Raw genomic sequence first — 17,278 nt, 5'->3', positions numbered from 1 at the left:
ACTGTTGGAGAGGGGCTAGGAGGGAGGGCTTTTTTTAAAGGCAGAAGGGACTTGGTCTTGTGTAAACCATTCCACCTCAGGGCCTGTGTTCCTATGTCTGGAAGATTCCGCTCCCAGCTCTGCCAGGGCTCTTTCCATCTATCAGTTCAAGAGTCCCTCTTCAGACAGGCTCACTTGGCTTCTCCCTCACCTTGAGGACCCCTAATTGACCCAAGGTCACTCTATTACATCTTCCTGTTGAGGTAACTTATAGCAATTACCATTCTCTGAAATGATCTGATTTTTCCCCACTTATTTCTTTATTTTCTTTTTATTGAGATACAATTCATATACCATGAACTTCACCCTTCTAAAGTGTACAATCTGGGAATTCCCTGGCGATTCAGTGGTTAGGACTCTGAGCTTCCACTGCAGGGGGCCGGGGTTCAATCCCTGGTCAGGGAACTAAGATCCCACAAGCCATGTGGCGCAGCCAAAAAATAAAATTTAAAAAATAAAATTAAATGTACAATCCAGTGGTTTCTTTCTTTTTTTTTTAATTAACTAAAAAAAAAATTTTTTTTGGCCACACCTTGCATTTGTGGGATCTTAGTTCCCAGACCAGGGAGTAAATCCCAGCCCCTTAGCAGTGAGAGGGCAGAGTCCTAACCATTGGACCGCCAGGGAATTCCCCAGTGGTTTCTAATATACTCACAAAGTTGTGCAGCCATCACCACTATCTAATTCCAGAGCATTTGCATCACTTAAAGAAAAACCTTGTACCCATTAGCAGTTGGTCATTCCCCATTCCCTCCCTCCCCCCAGGCCCTGACAACCACTCATCTACTCTCTGTCTCTACAGATCTGCCTGTTTTGGATATGTCATATACATGGAATCATACAGTATGTGGTCTTTTATGTCTGGTTTCTTTCACTGAGCATGATGTTTTCCAGACTCATCCATGTTGTGGCATGTAGCAGTACTGCATTCCTTTTTATCGCTGAATAATACTGTATTCTATGGATATACATTTCACTTATCAGTTGATGTTTCGTTTATCAGTGATGGTTTCACTTTGGGGCTACTATGAACAATGTTGCTATGAACATTTGTGTACAAATTTTTTCATGGACAGAGTCCTAACCACTGGACTGCCAGAGAATTCCCCAGTGGTTTCTAATATACTCACAAAGTTGTGCAGCCATCACCACTATCTAATTCCAGAGCATTTTCATCATTTAAAGAGAACCCTTGTACCCATTAGCAGTCAGTGTGCATTTCCCTAACAACTAGTGATGTTGAACACATTTTCTTGTGTTTATTGGCCATTTGTATATCTTCTTTTAAGACATGTCTATCCAGGGACTTCCTTGGTGGCACAGTGGTTAAGAATTTGCTTGCCCATGCAGGGGACACAGGATCAAGACCCGGTCCAGGAATATCCCACATGCCGCTGAGCAACTAAGCCGGTGCGCCACAACTACTGAGCCCACGCATCACAACTACTGAAGCCCGCGCACCTAGAGCCAGAGCTCCACAACAAGAGAAGCTGCCACAATGAGAAGCATGTGCACCGCAATGAAGAGTAGCCCCTGCTTGCTGCAACTAGAGAAAGCCCGCGTGCAGCAGTAAAGACCCAACCGCAGCCAAAAAACATAAATTATTTTTTAAAAAGACATGTCTATCCAGATTCTTTGCACATTTTTTGATCTTTTATTATTATTTTTTAAAGAGAACCCATTTAAAAAAATTTTTGGTTGTGTTGGGTCTTGGTTGCGGCATGCGGGATCTTTTTTGCGGCTTGTGGGATCCTCCACTGCGGAGCGCAGGCTCCTCATTGCGGTGTGCAGGCTTCTCTCTAGTTGTGGCCTGTGTGCTCAGTAGTTGCGGCACGTGGGATCTTAGTTCCCTGACTAGGGATCAAACCCGCATCCCTCGCACTGGAAGGCGGATTCTTAACCACTGGATCACCAGGGAAGTCCCCTCTTTGCACATTTTTTTAAATTGGGTAATGTCTTTTTTAGTTGTTGAGTTATAAGGATGCTTTACGTATTCTGGATACAAGTCCTTTTTGGATATAAGATTTACAAATATTTTTTCCCATTCTGTAGGTTGTGTTTTCACTTTCTTTTCTTTTCTTTTTTTTTGCGGTACGCGGGCCTCTCACAGTTTGTGGCCTCTCCTGTTGCGGAGCACAGGCTCCGGACGCGCAGGCGCAGCGGCCATGGCTCACCAGCCCAGCCGCTCCGCGGCATGTGGGATCCCCCCGGACCAGGGCACGAACCCGTGTCCCCTGCATCGGCAGGTGGACCCCCAACCACTGCGCCACCAGGGAAGCCCCGTTTTCACTTTCTTGATAGTATCCTTTGAAATACAAAGGCTTTTAATTTTGAAGAAGTCCAATTTATCTATTTTTTTCTTTTGTTGCTGTGCTTTTGGTAATATCTTAGAAAGCATTGCTTAACCCAGGTCATGAAAATTTATCCCTATGCTTTCTCCTTAAACTTTTATAGTTTTAGCCCTTATATTTAGGACTTTGGTCTATTTTGAGTTACTTTACTATAGTGTGAGATAGGGATCAAACTTCACATTCTTTTGCATGTGGATATCCAGTTGTTCCAGCACCATTTTTTTAAGAGACCATCTTTTCCTCTTGAATAATGGTCTTGGCACCCTTGTCAAAAAATCAATTGACCATAGAAGCATGGGTTTCTTTTTCATTTCTCAATATATTCCATTGATCAATAGATCTATCTTTATGCCAGTACTACAAAGTCTTCTTTTTTTTATGGAGAGGCATTTTATTTTAAATATAGCAGTGTGTACATGTCAATCCCAAACCCCCAATATATCCCTCCCCCCAACTTACAAAGTCTTAATTGCCTAATTTTTTTTTTTGGTCCACACCTCCATCTTTCTCACTGTCTAGAATGGAAGTACCAAGAAGTTAGGACTTGTTCACTGCTCTGTTCCCAATGCCCAGAACAAGGACTGGTGCAGAGTAGATGCTTGATAAGTATTTGTGGATTGAATGAATAAATCCTCGAATAAGTACAATGCTTTTGGGAAGAAGCCAGTTGAGAGGGGAAAGTTGAGGGTACAATAATGAGAAGTCACTGAGGTCAAGGAGGTGCAGGGTGTATGAATGGGGTCATAGGTGGATGGATGGACCACAGAGCAGAGGACATGTAGGGAAAGGCAAGGGGCCTCAGCTATGTTTTAAGTGGGAAGGGAAGGAAATTGAGAGAGGTCCCACCCAGTACCTCTGTTTTCTCCAGAGATAGGAAGTGAAGGGGAAGGGAGGGGCTGCAGGCTCAAGGAAGCTGAGGACAGCTGAGTGACCGTGGGGCTGGAGCCCAGTCTTGGGCCTAACCAGTGGGCACCCTCCACTCATGATTGGATCCCCTCCAGGGTTCTAGGGTGAAAAGGTTATCAGATGAAAGGTCAAGGGGGGAAGTGCTAGAGAGGGTGCATGTGAAGTTGGCCTTGGGCCCCAGGCTGGCAGAGGCAGGAGGGAAGCCATAGCCCAGGGCCCCTGACCACAGGCAACATTTCCTGAGGAGAATGCCAGGGAGTTTCCAGAGGAGTCAGTGATAAGACAGAACCAATGAGATGAACAACTAAGGCATGACAGTCAACAAAAGCGCTTCCCTGCTCCCACAAATCCTGGGCCCCTTGCCTGGAGAGTCAGTTGATGTGTCTAGAGTTCATAATAAGCCCCAGGGATACTTGCAGAGGCCTTAAATAATAGGGCATCTCAGGGTTTGTATAGTAGCCAATGGGAGGATGCAGGTGATTTCAGAAGGCCTATCTAATTAGTCATATTAATGAGCCTAAGGCAATCAAGAGACCAGAGAGGAGGAGTTGAGGGGGCCTCAAGGTGGTGGCATCTCTAGCCCTGCCCAGGGAGGGGACCCTGGAGGACAGCCAGGTGACTTAGGGATATGATAGGCCCTGGATCTCCAGGCTGGGCAGGGACTGAAGCTAACAGTAAGAGAGAGGCCCTTGCTGCCTTCTGCATCTCAGGTCTGTGGCAACAAGGGGTCTGAAATGCCCTCGGAACACCTAGTCACATGCTTCCACTGTGCTGACACCAGCTCCTCACTGTGGCCTAGAACACCGTGCAAGATGTGAACCTGCCTGCAAGTCCAGGCTCATTGTCTACCCTGTTCCCCTGCCTCTACACCCTTCAGCCATACTGGCCTCCTTTGGTTCCTGGATGCAGAAGACTTTGCCCTGTTAGCCCTAGCCCTCTCCATAGTTCTGTGTAGTGGGTCTTCAGTGTGCCAGCTGCCTGTGCTGGTGCCTGAGAGGTAGCACACAGTGAAGTTATGGGTACAGCCTCTGGCCCAGAAGCCTCACTTGAACCGCTGCTCTACCGCTTAATAGCTGTGTGAACTTAAGGAAGTAATAGAACCTCTCTGTGCTTGTGTGTCCTCTGTCAAGTGATGTTGTTGAAATGTTAATATGAGCTTCAAATAGTGTCTAGCACATGGCGAGTCCTGCAGTTGTTACAGTCATGATTATTGTTCTCACGAGGCTCAGAGAGGTCAAGATCTGCCTGAGCCCACAGAGCTGGTACTTGGCAGTTTTCTAAGATGTTTTTTTCCAGTACATCACTGTTGCATTATGAATATCCCCAGCTAACTGCTGAGATTTTCCGTGCTATATATTCCATGATTTTGTATACTTTGTCCCGCTACTGTTTCTGTAGGTTAAATTTACCCTTGTCAGACCAAGTGAAGGAATAATGGAGTTGGAAGACTAAAAAGGCATACAGGCACATTCCCATGGACAAGCAGTTTACATTCTAATAAGAGAAGAGGAATAAAAAATAATGAGGATTGTGAATTCCTGAAAGGTAGGCATATCAACAATCATAAAAAATATAACCTATGTTTTTGGGAGCTCACGGTGTACAGGCACTGGGCTTTACAATCCTCACAAAAACACCTCAGTAGGCATTAAGAATCCCATTCTACAGATGAGCGTCAGCAATGTTAAACACCTGTCGTAGGTCACACGATGACTGGAACTTGGGTCTGTCTTCCGCCAAATCACCACTTTGGACCAGTCAAGGCAGTGGTACAGGGATGACCATACCGCGGCTTAGCCGCAGTAGCTGGCAGGAGAGAAGGAGATTCAGCAAAAAGGACTTGGGGTCGTAGCAGTCGGATAGGCAGGAACCGGGCGGAGTTGGGGGAGGCCGGGCCTCAACTTCTGAGTTCCGCAGGGGCTGAGAATGGCTGTACCCACGCCACCCGCACAGCCCCGGGGTCCCACAACAGCTCATCTTCCGCTCTGCCCCACACGTGGGACCTCATTCCTGGGAGAGCGCCTCTGATTGGCCGGCTCGGTCAGGTGTCTCCCGCGGGCCAATCACCAGAGGCCAGGAGGTGGGCTGGGCGATCTGCTCTGCCTGCGTGGAGCCTCAGAAAAGGTTGTGTTATGCGTGGGGCCGCGCTGGGAAAAGGCTTTCAATGTCTGGCATAACCCAGTTCCAGCCAGCGGTTGCCTTTTACGCCTATTTATCAGAATTTGCCCCTAGCCCTGCCCCATCGCTCAGAGATAGAAAAGAGGACTGGACCAGCCTTCCTCTTGGGCTTTGGGTCCCGCCCTGATGCTTCCTCCCGCTTTTGTGCATCTTTCTCCTTTTGCTCCCCTGGAGCTCCAAGCCTTCCTGTCTTTTTGCTCCTTCCTGGCAGCCCACAAACCGTGTAGTCTCTTCCCCTGTTAAGAGAAAGATTTCAACGCCTCTACAGCCAGACTCTGCCTTTTTTTTTGCCTCCACTGACCCTGGCCTCCCTTTCTCATCTCCCTCCTCATCCCACTTAAGTCTGGCTTCAGATCACCAGCAGTCCCACTCTGGCCCAAACCGGTGGTATTTCATAATCTTTGTTGCTCCACTTTGCAGCATTTGACTCTGTTGACCCTTTTGGAACCGACAAGATTTCCTGGAGCTCCCACTCTTGTCTGGTCCCTTCCTACCTCTTTCCCAAGCCCTTCTCTGTGCCGCCCCATCATGGGCATGCCTCCTCTTTTTCCTGTCTTTGCTGATTGTTTACCCAGACTCCCTGAGGGATCCCATCTGGTCACTGGCATCTCCTAAATGCCAGTAATTTCTGAGCCTCAGTCTCTAGCTTGGATTTGTCCTTCAGCTCCAAACTTGCTACCTGAATGTCTCACTGGTGCCTAAGGCTGAAGGCAGGTGTTTCATTCAATAAATATTTGTTAAACTGAGGGCTCATTTACAGTATAAATATTTAAAAACATATCTTTACATATAAAATAAATATGTAAGTATTTACTGCTGTGTGCCAAAAGCTTGGGAGTACTGTGTCACCTGTGACAAGCACACAGTGGGTTCTTCATTACTGTGTGCTGAATTCATGTAGGAATGAATGTCGGCATAGTGCCTGGCACAGAGGAGGTGCTCAGTGTTAGTTGCCTCGTCCCTCAGCCTAGCTCCTCTCTATGCCAGGGATGGGAACTGTCCCATCACCTCACCTTCAATGCAGAAGCTACGTAAGTGAGGTAAACAAGGTAAACAAGAAATAGCTGAAGTGAAAGTCCTCCTTGTCCTGTCTAATATTCTACTCCCAGGGCAGTCTACTCCACAAAGGCAGCACTGCTCAGTGATGGGGCAGGAGAGAGAACCAGGAGCTGCCATCCTAGGACAGGCAACTGCTGCAGGCAGACTGGGAGACATACAGACCAGAGTTCAAATCCTGGTCGGGTGATCATATGGGTCCTACTGGACTTCTGTGAGCCTACATTTCCACCTGTAAGTTGGAGATATGAATAGACTCTACCTCATAGAGATTTGTAGGGATTTTCCCAGAGCTCTTAGAGGCATCTAGCAGGCATTGGTACTTAGCTATTGTTTTGGCCCAGAGACAGCAGGTAAAGATGATTTTCCCAGTGGTGCACTATCGCCACCGTGTGACGAGATGGGAAATTACATAAGGGAGATTCTTTGGCCTGAAAAGGGCTACTTAGACTTGGGCTTTCTGAAACCTGAGAATTTGCTCCCTGCTGCCAGTGCTCTGCTGTCTAGGCTCCGTCAGGCCTCCAGTGTCAGTGCTATCACCTGTGGAGGAGAAATCATCCCACCCAGGTTTAGGACACTGGCTGTGCCTTTTCTAACTGTAGAACTTTTGGTGGTTCTGCGCTGTGTCATTCAAGCCTTTTCAGAGCTGGTACCCTTGACACCTGCTCTGTGCTTGGAAATCAGGGCCATCTAGCTCCAGATGATCCCTCTGTTTTCTCCTCCCTTCCCATCTCTCCTGAGCTCCCTTTGTCCTCCCCCTGATTCGGGACCCTGAAGTACATTTCCCCAGTAAGCATGTTAAGTTCCTGGGACTGTATTCACGTGAACAGCAACCATGTATTGATCACCTACTGTGTGTCTGGTGCTGGACCCCTTATGGGCATTTTTTCCATATACTCTTCACAAATCCTGTTGGGAAGTTTGCTATGATTGCCCCTATTTTATAGAAGAGGACACCAAAGCAGAGAAAGGTAAAGTGATCCACCCAAAGTCACACAGCCATCAGGTGACAAAGCCCTGCTAGGACACCTAGTATGGTGGAGAAGGCAGACAGACCTCACTTCAAATCCCACCTCTGTTGCTCACTACTGACTCCCCAACTTTGAGCTCAAGCATCCTGTCTTCCTCTAAATGAGATGGCAGCCCCCACAAGGCACAGGTGCTGGCTCCAGGGGACAGGCAGTGTTTGGGGACATAACACCAGGGATGAGAAGTGGGGAGGGTATCACAGCTGGCAGTCAGAGCTGGTATGGAACACAACTGGGGTAAGTCGGGGTCCCATTAGGGAGGCTGGAATCAATGACTGGGAGGCCCAGCTCAGGACCCGGCCAGCAAAAAGTAGGGGCTCAGGGGACCAAGCTCCCATCAGCTATCACCTATGTAGCCCCTACCTGTTCTCCTAACACCCACTCTAGCCTTTCCAGTGCCTTTCTCACTGGGCAACCTCGTGTTGACCTTTCCAAACACACATCTGATCATGTCCTTTGCTGCTGAAGATCTTGTCCTCCCACTGCTCGCTGGGGACTCAGCCCCTCACCACTGCCCGTGAGCCATGTGTGGTCAGTTGCTATAGCCCTACCAGCTCTGTCACCTTCTCTGGTCTCTGGCCCTTCCCATCTCCTTGAAGCCACCTTAGACCTTTGCAAATGCTGTTCCCATAGACTGAAACACTCTTCCCTCCTCTCTTTGCGTAGTTAATGTGGAGGTGCTGGAAGTTCTAGTGGGTGGGGAGAGGAATGGAGAGTTTGAGACCTGAAAGAGGAGTAGAGTTTGGAAAACCGGTAGGGAAGAGAGAACAAACCTGTGTAAAGGGATGGAGCTGCATGTGTTGGGGGAGGGGAACAGGTAGGGATTGAAGCTAATAGGAACAAGGCATGCCTAAGGCCAGGGTCAAATCCTTACCCCAGTTCCGAGGGCAGTGGGAGGGTTTTGAGCAGGGGCGGTTACAGCGGTTCCCCTGGGTAGGGTAGAGAGGGCATATCAGCACCGCTCTGAAAAATGGAGCACCCAGAACTGAACAGTCCTCCAGGAATGACGTGATCACCAGCAAGGAAAGTCATCTCTTCACAGGATTCCCACCTGAAACCTCTATGGGTACAGCCCAAGGTCCCAGCCACACCGAACACGAGGCTGAAGTGGGATGCTACACTTCTTGTGGCTTCCAGGAGGTGGCACCATCACCACAGCGTGTCCCCTCCACCCTGTTCCCTGCTCTGGAGACCCCTCCCAGGGTGCAGAGACCAAAGAGGAAAGAAGAGGTGAGTGAGGAAAGGAGAGGAGGAGGCCAAGGGCCCAAGGGGTGGTTGGGATGCAAGTCACAGGACGGGAGAGTTGGGGTGGTACTGGCTCCCGTTTGATTTTTTTCAGGGTCAAGCAGGTTACATTAGTCTGACTTAGATTTTCACCATTGTGTGCCTCACCCTCCTCCATGCAGCCCATTGTCAGGCCCCTGAAACACTCACAGGGACCCAGCCTGTTCACCCAGCTCCTGGCCATTGCCCAAGAACCTCCAAGTTCTTGACCACCTTCCTCTCCCCCCCGCCACCGTTAGCAAGCCCTCTTATTCTAAAGACATCCTTCAATTTCCACTTCTTTCCATCGCCTGGCCACCATGGGGGCCTGCAATGTGGCTGTGCAGGATGGTGCTGGTCCCAGGCCAGAGGATGGGAGGGGAAATGGACAGTCCCTCTGTGGATGCTCTGGGACTCATTACTTCCGTCACCTTGGGAGACCACGTGTGTCCTTTGGGGGTGCTGTCCCAGTTTCCAGCTCTAACCAGGAACTAAAAGTCCACTCGCCCATCTCCCCACATCTGCGCTAGCAGCCCCTCACTCTCTGGTCTCTACACTCCTCTGGGAGTGAAATCCGAAGCCTGCAAGGCACTCTGTGGTGTGGCCTCATCCGGCAGCATGTCCTCCCTCACTCTGTCTGTGCTCTGTCCCCTGGCTGAACTGGAGTGGCTCAGATTCTCCCCACTCCTGCCTGCCTCCAAACCTCTGTGCAGACAGTTCCCTCTGCCTGGAATGCTTTTCCGTACAGTCATCACAAGGCCAAATGCTCCCCTCCCTCAACTCACATATCACTTCCTAATGGAGCCCTTCCCTGGGTCGGACCAGGATCAGTCCCCATGGTAGACATTCACAGCTGCAGCCAATCGATCTTCAGAGTCTGTGTTAATTATAGTCAACGCTTTCCTGGGTGTTTTTTTTTTTTGTTTTTTTCGGTACGCGGGCCTCTCACTGTTGTGGCCTCTTCCGTTGCGGAGCACAGGCTCCGGACACACAGGCTCAGCCGCCATGGCTTACGGGCCTAGCCACTCCGCGGCATGTGGGATCTTCCCGGACCGGGGCACGAACCCGTGTCCCCTGCATCGGCAGGCGGGCTCTCAACCACTGTGCCACCAGGGAAGCCCATGGGTGTTTATTTAATGTCTGTCCCCACCTCTAGATTTCCAGCTCCTCAGGGCAGGGGCTTGTCTTCATCACAGGGTATAACCACTGACTAGAATGGCACCTGGTATACAGTAGGTGCTCAATAAATGTTTGTTGATTTACTGTGCCTCCCAGCCCTCTTCTGTGGTTTCTTCTTCAGCTTGGTCACCCACGTCACCTCCTCTGGAAAGCATCACTGACCCCTGCCCTGGGTGTACATTGCTCCTGGGCTTCATTTCGGGGCTTCATTCCTTTGTTTGCTTTTCAATTGCCTTTGGGCCTCATTCCCCACTCTTATCTCCCTGCGCCCCAGGCAGCCTTGCTAATGGTTTTGTGTGTGTTCTTGTAACATGTGTGTTCTCTGTGTCATCATTTCTTTTGTGCAAATGGCTTTATGCTTTTGAGCTCACTACATTTCTTACCCTTTCCACTCAGCACTAGGCTTCTGAGGTCCCTTCACATGGCTGCGCATCCACTGGGTCTTCTGCATATGTAGTCCATCCATCTCCCAGTGATGGACTCCAGATTGCCTCCAACCCCTCCTCCAAACTTCCCCATGTGGTCCCGTGTGAGGATTTGGGAAAGGGGGTGGTATATATTCAGGGAAAAATTGCTAGATCATAGAACATTCGTTTATATAATTAGCTGAAAGCTCCCAGGTGGCTCTGGGATAGCTGCACCCACAGTCCAGGTGGGCCCCCCATATCCCTGTCAACACCTGGCATTCTCTAGCTTGCTAACTTTTACCAGTCTGATAAGTGAAAAAGGAGAGCATCTCTTGCATAATTCTTGAGTTTCAGGGTCTCTTCATAAGCTAGCTAACCTCTGATTTCCTTGTCATTCAATCACCTCATCATACCCTCACCATAAAATTTTTTTTTAATTTTTGGCCACACCGTGCAGCTGCTGGGATCTTAGTTCTCTGACCAGGGATCGAACCCGGTCAGTGGAAGCACAGAGTCTTAACCTCTGGATCACCTGGGAAGTCCCTGTAGTATTTTGAGGTGTCTTTTCCTTGTGGATTTGTAGGCCCTTCTTAGGTGCCCCATGCTGTCCTGACACAGTGTGGGAGAATGCTGGCTTATAGGCAGACACCCTGTAGGCGCCTAGGTGCTGTAAGGGCAGTGATGGTCCTGAGCCCTCTTGGGGTTCCCAGCCCCACATCAGAGGGTGAGAGGAGGGTCGACCATCCCTCGGTGGACACTGTAGGGCTCATCACTGTGGTCCAAGACTATGTGTGTATTTTGGGGGGCACTGTCTTAGCTCCTAAAGGGGCTGGGAAGCCTCTTTGAGATCAGCTCACCAGCCTGGAATTTAAATTTTGAATCTGAGAAATTCATTCAACACGTATTCATTCTGTGAACATTTAGGGAGCACTTACCATGCGCCAGGCCCCGTTGTCGACATTCAGGTACAACTGTGAATGGGACAGTCCCTCGGCTTCTCAGAGCCCGCCTTCTAGTGAGGTGGCAACCAGTAAAGAGTGAGCAAATAAGATAATTACAGAAGAAGACAAACAAGGGGCTAAAATATGGAATAACGGGGGCGGGGGGTACTTTGGCCAGAGCGGTCAGGAGAGTCCACTCTTAGGAGATGACTTTCATTCTTTTTTTCTTTAATAATTTATATCACTTTTAAAAATATTTATTTTTGGCTACATTGGGTCTTTGTTGCTGCACGTGGGCTTCCTCTGGTTGAGGCGAGCCGGGCTACTCTTCGTTGCAGTGTACGGGCTTCTCACTGCGGTGGCTTCTCTTGTTGTGAAGCACGAGCTCTAGGCACGCAAGCTTCAGTAGCTGCGGCACGCGGGCTCAGTAGTTGTGGCTCTCAGGCTCTAGAGCGCAGGCTCCGTAGTTGTGGTGCACGGGCTTAGTTGCTCTGCAGCATGTGGGATCTTCCCGGACCGGGGCTCAAACCCGTGTCCCCTGCATTGGCAGGCGGATTCTCAACCACTGCGCCACCAGGGAAGCCCTATATCACTTTTTTGTGTTTGACTTTTTAAAAAAAAATTATTTATTATTTATTTATTTTTGGCTGTGTCGGGTCTTAGTTGCGGCACGCAGGATCTTCGATGAGGCATGTGGAATATTTCGTTGCGGTGTGCAAGCTCTTCGTTGAGGTATGCAGGCTACTCTCTAGTTGTGGCATGCAGGTTTTCTCTTCTTTAGCTGTAGTGCACAGGCTCCAGGGCATGTGGGCTCTGTAGCTGTGGCACACAGGCTCTCCAGTTGAGGCTCAAGAGCTCAGTAGTTGTGGTGAGCAGGCTTAGTTGCCCCATGGCATGTGAGATCTTAGTTTCCTGACCAAGGATCAAACCCGCGTCCCCTGCATTGGAAGGCGGATTCTTTACCACTGGACCACCAGGGAAGTCCTGATGACCTTTGTTCTGACAGCTAGCCAGAAACACCAGTGGACTAGCATTCCAAGCAGAGACCTGCAAGTAAAAGGCCCGGAGATTCTCATGAACTTGGGGTGGTGGAAAAACAGAAAGAAGGTCACTGGAGGTGGAGAATCGATGGGGGAGGGGTATGCGAGGAGTTTGGGGAGTGGGCAGGGGTCAGTTCAGGCTTCGTCCCGTGGGCCTGGGTTCAGCCTGGGCTGGTGTGTGAAGTGGCAGGAGGACAGTGTGGCTGTGTAGGAGGGTGCTGGGCCCTGGAAACTCTGAAACTGGCTCTGGGGCAGCCTGAGGTTTGGGCCAGGCAGCCTTGGAAACTGGTGTGTACTCAGAGGGGATACTTTTCTTCTCTGGTATTTTTTCTTTTCTTTTCTTTTAATTAATTAATTTTTTTGGCTACGCCGTGCAACTTGCAGGATCTTAGTTCCCCAACCAGGGATCGAAACTGGGCCCACAGCAGTGAAAGCACAGAATCCTAACCACAGGACTGCCAGGGAATTACCTCTTTTTTTTTTCAAAAAAATTTCAAATTTCAATTTTTGTAGATAAATAATACACGTATCAGGTACAAAAATCAAAAGAAACAAAGGTCTCCTCCCTCCTTGACCCCAGCCACCTAGTTCCCCTCCCCAGAAGCAGCCATGGTGACCACCTGCCCACCCTTCCCAAGCGATTGCATCCCTACAACTGCAGGTACATGTTTCACAGGGACACGCATGTGCTGCTTCATCTTGAATTTTCCCCTCAGTAGTGTAACGCAGAGCAAATTCCCCATCAGAACACTTAGAGCCCCTTTGTGAAGGCTCTAGAGCTGTCCTGTCAATACACAGCTCCTTAAACTTATATTTAAATTAATTACAATAATGGCTTGTGTCCCTCAGTCACACAAGCCACATTTCAAGTGCTCAATAGCCATGCATGGCCAGTGGCTACCATATTGGACAGCACAGATAGAGGATATTTCCATCACTGCAGACGGTTCTCCTGAACAGTGCTGCTCTAGAGAATTCCATGTTATCCATCATTTATTTCTAGCCTGTCTGCCTTCAGGGGGTGGCTTGGAAGGGGCCACACCATAGAGGCAGAAGCTCAGCTATGTGAGGTGAAGCCTTCCTCAGCACATGCAGTGGGTCCCCCAGCAATTACAATAATCTCAGTCCCCCAGGATCCAAGGGCTACCCCTTTTACAAGGTTGTAGAGCTGTGCTGTCCAATATGGGTCTGGCCATCTCAGCCTTTTGAGCCAACCCTCCTCTCCTGGGACCTGATTTCCTAGGGGTCTCAGCTGTTAAAGGAAAGGACCTCCCTGACCAGGAGCCTTATCATCGCCCTTACCAGGTCATTCAGTCGTTTGAGAAAACTTTGTGGGCCTGCCCTGCACTGGACCTGACTTAAAGGGGGAGCCCATGAGGCCCCTGCCCTGAGTGAGACAGAGAGAGCCATAAATGGGTCATTCCAGTTGTGCATAGAGGCAGAATGCCTAGGCAGTGCTGTGAGATTAGCGTGGGCTTCCTGGAGGAGGTGATAGCTGAGCCAAGCCCTGAGGGGAACAAGGATGGTCTGGAGGTTCAAAAGCTGCGAGAAGCCCACAGCCATATGCCGCAGGGTCAGCGGGTGCGATCAGTAGGGCCAGGTCAGGCTGGGCCCCAAGTACCAGCACAAGAACATGAGGTTGGCACTAGGGGGCCTGGAAGGGGCTGGTGCTGTGGCATGTGAGCTGCGACTGGGTAGGAGAGGAAGCAGGGAGAGGCAGGGTGAGTTCAGCTGTTGGCAATTTCACGCCATCTCCTTAGCCACTTCTTGCGGACAGGCCCCAGCCTTGGGGCCCAGGTGCCGATGAAGGTCAGATTTCGGTAGCAAGAGAATAAAAGGAGATTTCCTCTGGAGGGGGGCCCTCTCCCCCCAGAGAGAGCTGCAGCTGCCTCACACACATACTCTGGGATTAGGCTAAATCCAACAGCAGGTGGCAGGGTAGGAGGGGGGCTCCCAGTTAGGGTTCCGGAGTGTGGGAAGGGGCGGGCAGTGGCAGCGCACACCTGAGTGTGTCTGTACCTGAGAGTGGGTCTCCTCCATCCCTCCCTTTGTTCAACTCTTTACTTTGCCTCACTTCTGCCTGGTGCTGCCCTGAGTGGGAGTTGGGAGGGCAAGGACAGTAACCGCTAACCTGGATCAAGGGCTACATGAACATGGGCAGGGGAAGGGGGGCAATGCAAGACGACTTGGAAAATGGGGGCAGTTTTCCCTGGGGAGCAGAGAGAGAGAGTAGGTACAAGGGGGTAGTTTTTCATTGAAAACTTTTTGTGCCATTGAAGTTTTTGTTTCAATTATTTAAACCATGAACACGGAATGCCTCTTTAAAAAGTGGTTCTCAGGGCTTCCCTGGTGGCGCAGTGGTTGAGAGTCCGCCTGCCGATGCAGGGGACACGGGTTCGTGCCCTGGTCTGGGAGGATCCCACATGCCGCGGAGCGGCTGGGCCCATGAGCCATGGCCGCTGAGCCTGCGCGTCCGGAGCCTGTGCTCCGCAATGGGAGAGGCCACAACAGTGAGAGGCCCGTGTACCGAAAAAAAAAAAAAAGTGGTTCTCAAAGTGTGGCCCCAGCCCAGCATCTGCATCCCTGGGGAACTTGCTAGAAATGCAGATTTCCAGGCTTTACCTCAAACCTACCAAATACAAAATTCTGGGGTGGGACCCAGCAATCCAACCCCTACAGGTAATTCTGATACATGCTAAAATTTTAGAACTACTGATTAAAAAACTACCAAAGCGGGCTTCCCTGGTGGTTCAGTGGTTAAGAATCGCCTGTCAATGCAGGGGACACAGGTTTGAGGCCTGGTCCGGGCAGATCCGACATGCTGCGGAGCAACTAAGTCTGTGCACCACTACTGAGCCTGCGTACCACAACTACTGAAGCCCGCGCGCCTAGAGCCCGTGCTCCCAACAAGAGAAGCCACTGCAATGGGAATCCTGGGCACCGCAACAAAGAGTAGCCCCCGCTTGCCACAACTAGAGAAAGCCCGTGCACAGCAACGAAGACCCAACGTGGGCAAAAATAAATAAAGTAAATAAATTTATTTTAAGAACACAAAAACAAAAAAAACTACCAAAACAGTGGTTGCTTCCTGGGGATCACACTTTGTGGGGAGGAGACTCTTGTGGGCATCCTTCTCTATAGCAATGAGAGCCTCTGAATAGGAGGGCTCAGCATGAAGGGGGCGCCCAACTTGGAAGGGGCCCTTGGGAGGCTGACCCCAGAAATGAGGTTTAAGTGAGATCTAAAGGGCACGTGGGGCTTAGCCAGGTGAGGGGGTGAAGAGGAGTGTCCCCCAGAAGGAACAGCCCATGTGAGGCCCCTGAGGTGGCAGGGATGGAGGCCATAGGGCTGGAGTGCAAAGTGCTGGACCAAGCAACTCTGTGCTTGGGTGTCACGAATGACCATCCACCAGTGTGCATGAATATTCCATCAACAGGTATCCTCTTCTTCATGGAAATCCAGAGCTTCTCCTGGTCCTCAGAATGGCTGGGCCACCAGGGCTCTGGGAATGATCCTCGCAGTGGGATAGGCACCTGGTCCCAAGCACCAACTCTCCCATTTGCCCCCATGTAACCTTGGGCCAGTCACTTCCTCCTGAGCCTCAGTGTCCTCATCTGGGCAATGGGGACAAGAATGCCTTCCTGGGAAGTGCTACCATGAAAAGGGCATGAGATCATGGCAACCCAGGCCTGGGGGCCATTCCCTCCTAATCCCCATGCAACAGCCATTTTTGACTGAACATTTACAACCACTCCTCAAGGCATGTTGTCATTCCTGTGTTTCAGGCTCAGAGAGGGTAACTTCAGTCACAGCAACACACACACACTGTGGCCAGCTTGCCCCTCCCTCCCAGGCGCTGATTCCCTCCCAGCAGCCTCTTGCCCCTTGGCTCTGGCTTCTGACATCTGAGTGGCTGTCTATCTGTTGCTCCCACCAGAGCCTTGAGTGACACAAGCAGCCAGCAAGTGGTAGAGTCCGGAGGTGACCCAGTGCTTTTCGGAAAGGCTCCTGAGGCGGGTGACACTAGCTAGGAAGCTGCTCAGAACCCAGGCAGACCAAGGGGGTCAGGCTCCACATGCTGCCATGATGCCCAGAGCAGGCCTGGGGGAGGGGAGATGGAGCAGCAAAGCTTGCACAGGGGAATTAGTAGCATCTGTCTCATTCTGACATGAGCTGTGAGGAATGTGGAAAGGCCCCAGTAAGCACGTGCCTGCCAGGGATGCTAGCAGGGAGGGGGCACAGGGTGGGCAGCTGAGCCCCTCTTGGACCCCAGGATCTACCAGGCGGCAGCTGCTCCTGTCACTCTGATGCATCTCCCATGTATACAGGACCTGCCGGGAACCTGGGGTTGGGAGATCAACTCATCTCCTTCCTTAGACCCTAACCCTTGTGACCCTGTGCCCATCACATCCTGTTTCTCTACCATTAAATTGGGGATACAAATCTTTATCTGGTGAGGCTGTGGTGAGGGAGAGTGGTGGGTGGCTGAGCCTGGCACAGCAGTGGGCTCACAGTGGGAAAGTGGAAAGTGGGGGTTCTCATTTGTCACCCTCTTGTCCTTACACACTGCTCTAGCCTCCCAACCCTTTTCCTCCCCAGGCAGGCTGTGAGGGATCTGCCTCTCCTGTGATGGGCTAGGCTGGTGAAGAACACAGTCACTGGCCAGTGACCCCAGTGGGGACTGGGGCTCAGTCAGAAAGTTTGGGGGACTCCAGGGAGCCAGAGGGGGTTCTTGAGTGCAGGGGGAGCATAAGCCAAGAGCTGCTTTTGGAAGCTGCCTGTAGAGCCACCCGCAAGGGAATGGGAGGGAAGGGGATGGAGGAGACCTTGGGCGGGGAGGGGGACATTCAGGGCCGCCGCAAAGGCCAAGCACCTGTTTGGTTTTTTAAA

Source organism: Aethalodelphis obliquidens, unplaced genomic scaffold (assembly GCF_003676395.1).
Source record: "Aethalodelphis obliquidens isolate GAN/ISIS:26980383/991018 unplaced genomic scaffold, ASM367639v1 scaffold121, whole genome shotgun sequence".
Taxonomy (NCBI): domain Eukaryota; kingdom Metazoa; phylum Chordata; class Mammalia; order Artiodactyla; family Delphinidae; genus Aethalodelphis; species Aethalodelphis obliquidens.
The sequence above is the reverse complement of the archived record's forward strand: the minus strand, read 5'-3'. Positions refer to the sequence as shown.